At 43.1% G+C, this 5000-nt stretch overlaps 1 protein-coding gene across 1 annotated transcript in view; it reads right to left on the bottom strand.

Annotated features, from left to right (window-relative positions):
* zbtb7b (zinc finger and BTB domain containing 7B) overlaps positions 1–2163 on the bottom strand; it is a gene marked incomplete at its 3' end in the record, with an annotated part of 37278 nt that extends 35115 nt beyond the window's left edge. Inside the window, 1 exon segment of the mRNA XM_083762052.1 lies at positions 2068–2163.
* Between the last annotated feature and the right edge of the window lie 2837 nt (positions 2164–5000).

The following is a 5000-nucleotide window of genomic DNA, read 5'->3' as shown; positions in this document are numbered from 1 at the left end:
GACATGGCTGTCATGCTCTTTAGTTAAATGACATTGTGTGTTAGTTGACATGGCTGTCATGCTCTTTAGTTAAATGACATTGTGTGCTAGTCGAGTTCACATGGCTGTCATGCTCTTTAGTTAAATGACATTGTGTGTTAGTCGAGTTCACATGGCTGTCATGTTCTTTAGTTAAATGGCATTGTGTGTTAGTTGACATGGCTGTCGTGATGTTTAGTTAAATGACATTGTGTGTTAGTTCACATGGCTGTCATGCTCTTTAGTTAAATGACATTGTGTGTTAGTCGAGTTCACATGGCTGTCATGTTCTTTAGTTAAATGGCATTGTGTGTTAGTTGACATGGCTGTCGTGATGTTTAGTTAAATGACATTGTGTGTTAGTCGAGTTCACATGGCTGTCATGTTCTTTAGTTAAATGGCATTGTGTGTTAGTTGACATGGCTGTCGTAATGTTTAGTTAAATGACATTGTGTGTTAGTTCACATGGCTGTCATGCTCTTTAGTTAAATGACATTGTGTGTTAGTCGAGTTCACATGGCTGTCATGTTCTTTAGTTAAATGACATTGTGTGTTAGTTGACATGGCTGTCGTGATGTTTAGTTAAATGACATTGTGTGTTAGTTCACATGGCTGTCATGTTGGGTACAGCATAACATCAAAGCGGCTGCAGCCAGGTGCTCTGGGGCTTTGATTAGACATCAGTCTGTGATAGAGTGGAGCGGTCATTATGTAATTGTAAGGGATAATGTATGGCTGAGTGGTCACCGTTTATAGATAAACCACCGACGCAAAGCGGAGGTGGTTATAATCAGCCTGAAGGTGACTTATCTATAAACAATGACCACTCAGCCATATATTATCCCGCTTATTACCATGGCTACTTAAGACATTCATTAATACATTGACCCCAAAACACAACAAAACGAGGCATTTCCTTGCTTGGTAATGAAAGTATTCCATAAGTGTCGCACTGGCCGGTGTCGGAAAACAAGGAAGTGAGTTGATCAAATAGAAATCAATTTACAGTTACTGCATCGTCTATTCCTCGCTCAAATGTTTTCAAAAACATTTTTGAGAGTAATGTTTAGCTGTAAATAACATTTGCAGATGACAGTGTGTGTGTGTGTGTGTGTGTGTGTGTGTGTGTGTGTGTGTGTGTGCGTGTGTGTGTTAACATGGCTGTCATGTTGGAAACAGCAGCAAATCAAGCAGAGCACAGCAGGTGCTCCGAGGGTTTGATTAGGCATCGGGTCTGTTATAGAGCGGAGCGGTCATTATCCAGAAATAACAGACCGCTGAATTTGGCGATTGACCAATCAGAATCAAGCATTCAACCACGCCGCGTAATAAAAAAGCATAACACAGGGTGCCTGGTAAGGTTAAATAAAGATTCAATTAAATAAATAGTACCGTGGTAGCTGACCAATGAGGGCTAAGCGGGGTGAACTGCCGCGGCGAGCGACCTCGATGCCGACGGAACTCACGTCAAAACAGGAATTAAACTTTGCCACCAAACAAACTGCTGCTGGGTAAAAAGTTCACGAGACACTGGTTTCTCTTTGTGAAAGAATAGTTACAATAAAACCATCATCTGTCTGGCATTCATCATCGCTCTGGGCGAGCGCGCGCACACACACACACACACACACACACACACACACACACACACACACACACACACACACACACACACACACACACACACACACACCTATTTCTGTCTGTCTGTCTGTCTGTCTCATACGGTTAGGCATAATTAAATGCCTGTAGCCAATGTGACATATCACAACCTTGAGTGTGTTGTTGGTTTCATAACGCGGATGCCAGAGATTAGCAGCCAGATACACCCTTGGTTTCACCCAAACACCCTCCTTGAATATTGCCAAACCAGCGTTGCAGTGAGTTTATCACCACGTATGTATACAGTACAACGGGAGAACTTATACAACGAGTACCTATTTAACCGCGTTATACATATGCAGCAGATAGTCGTAAAGTATCATGTACTTCATGTGCGGGTGTGCATGCACAGTTAAAGACAGGAAAAGATCGGCTCAAAATCCTCACCTCCTCAAGAGAAGATGGCTGTCACTGGCTGTCACTCTCTCTTCCTCTCTCGCTCTCTCCTTCTGGCTTCTCGTCGTCTTGACTGCCTTCTTGTCTGGGGTGTGTGTGTGAAAAGGTCGCCGGGGTCGCACACCTGAGGATGTTAGCACAACAACGCTAATATGAATAGACGCCATGTACACACACAGCCAGGGGGCTAAACAGAGAGAGAGAGAGAGAGAGAGAGCAGACAGAGACAGGCAGAGAAAAGACATACAGTATAATAACGTCATGGTACAGTATGACACATACACACCCACAATCATATGATGATCAGAGGCGGGGGCAGACCACTTCCTAATTTAACTTATAAGAAACCGAAATAAAGTGTGTGTGTGTGTGTGTGTGTGTGTGTGTGTGTGTGTGTGTGTGTGTGTGTGTGTGTGTGTGTGTGTGTGTGTGTGTGTGTGTGACTACCAATCATCTGATGAAATCTAAAGTCAACGTACTGTTAGGGGCTTGAACACCGGTTTCCTCTCCCTACGCCTAACCCGCTTGCAAAACCAGTCTTTCTTCATACCGTCCCCAATATGACAGACCACCCGCCCCAAAGGCTTTGCAGTTTGTCCCCGCGACAGACTTTGGTTTTACATTTCCAAATAGTTTCCACCCCCGGTTTTAAGTCCCCGCATTGAAAATGTACGTACGTCTGATGTTACCGGCGGACGTACCGGTGGGCAGAGATCTCCAATTATCTGGCTATGTGAGCCGGGGAAAAGAGAAGAGGAGAGAGAGAGAGAGAGAGAGAGAGAAGAGGAGATAATTCAGGGGCCAGGTCAATAGTCCCGTTTGAGATAGTAGGACGGTGATGTTGCAGAGAAAATTACACGGAGCAAAAGAGAGAAAGACAGTATTTAAGAGTCTGTCAGGTCTTCAGAGCCTTAAGTTTCCAACTTTCCATCAGTCTGTAGAATGTGGTGAATCAACAGTGCATTTACATAGTGCTTTTATCCAAAGCGATTTACACTGTGCAGCGTTCATATTCTTCAGTGTCAGTGCCTCAAAAAGTTAATGTCAAGCCCTGCTGCATTACATTCACCCATGCACACACACACACACACGCACGCACACACGCACGCACGCGCGCGCGCGAATGGCGGAGGAAAACCATGCAAGACACCAAGATTGCTCATCGGGAGCAGATTAGGGGGTCCAGTGCCTTGCTCAAGGACACTCGCAGCCAGGAGGAGGCAGCGTTTTCCCAAGCAGCCGCACTTACTATACCTCCTGAGTCTACGGGCTATATCTTAACCCCTTATCCCTAAACTTATTTGCCATTTTTTTACTATTTAAAAAAACCTTTTAAAATAGAGCAAATGGCCGATATACAACGTGTAGATGTAGATCGGCTAGTTTAACTATTTTTAAATGATTTTCAAAATAGTAAAAATAAATAAAATAAAGGCATATAAGTTTAGGGATAAGGGATAAGGGTGGCACAAGATGGAGCCCTATATGGGTTAGTCCGGGTCTTATTTTGCTGCGACACACTCCCGTACCCATTACTATGATAATAGCATGGATTACTTTTCATTCTTTCAATATACAGAAGAAAGGACAATAATTCACCGCAATCATCTCTAGTGTCATTCCTCTGAATAAACATTGATTTGCACACCGATAACCCCATTTACTGCATGGGAATAATCAGGTTACGGGGCAAGAATGTGACGGAAGCAGTACAATGCACCGTGAGTGGTCGAGAGGCATTCGGAGCCATGCCAATAACCACAGTGACGGTACACCAACGTATACAGTACATCAATGGTTCTCAGTGGGGTGGGGGGGGGGGTGGGATCCAGGAGGGTCCACAGCAAAATGAGGAACAGTTTTAACCACTTAAACCCTATTGAAAACTGAAAAGAGACGAACTGACACGCTCAGTCACAGTTGAGAGCTTGTACATCAGCTATTTAAAAAAGAAAAGCCGTCCATGGTGCATTTTGAAAATGATTTAACCGCAAATCTTCTCTTATGGGGGGTCCCCTGGCACAAGACCTTTACAAATGGGCGTCTGTGGCCAAATGCATTGTGAATTCAGAGGTCCTCGACACAGGAATATAAATCACCAGTACAAGTATCACTGTTGTGATACTTTGTGGTGGGCCAGTCCAGCCGGTCGGTGTTGAGTTGCCTATGGCAACAGAAAACAATGGGGGAACTATTTCGGTATATGGAAAGCAATGCAATTTAGCGAAATTGAACACTACTGTACTACTAACCCGTGTTTTAAAAAATAAAAAATGATTTAATGGCAGTGCTGTGGCGCTGTTGGATGAAAAAAAAGCAACAGAACACTTTGAGGTCATGCTTTTATCGTGGTTACTGGCATTGGCTGAGCAGGGCGGCGAGACTCGCCAATGCCACAGCACTGCCATGCCAACCACGACAATACACCCCCTCTCGTCTCCTATTGCTTAACCCATTTAGACCTGGGAACGATTCTACAAAATGTCTTCTAATATCCTGACAGTTTTCTGAAAAACCCATGTTTCTATATCAGTGGTTCTCAAACTATTACATGTCAAGGACCCCCAGAAATATAGGTAATTGCCCGCCGATTTGAGTTAAAAACGTTGGCTCTGAAAGAATATATTATTCAAAGATTTCACGATTTTTCAAAAATAGCAGACCTACAAGCTTGTAGATCTGCTATTTTTTCAATAGCTAAATTGTAACATAATGAAAACCCAATTACATGTCAACATGAATCTAGATATTTGGCAATCTAGATACCAGAAAAGTGTTTTAAATGGGTTTTAGCTATACATAACCATACGTTTTAGAACGGGGGTTTAGGAATACAAGCTCACGGCTTGCATACATTGTACTATATGTTTTGAATCTTTTTAAATATTTTAAATATTTTTTAACACAAATCTTCTCTTCTGGGG

The sequence above is a fragment of the Protomyctophum parallelum genome (genome assembly GCF_964188405.1).
Source record: "Protomyctophum parallelum genome assembly, chromosome: 3".
Classification (NCBI taxonomy): domain Eukaryota; kingdom Metazoa; phylum Chordata; class Actinopteri; order Myctophiformes; family Myctophidae; genus Protomyctophum; species Protomyctophum parallelum.
Note: the sequence above shows the minus strand (reverse complement) of the source record. Positions and strands in the feature narration are given on the sequence as shown.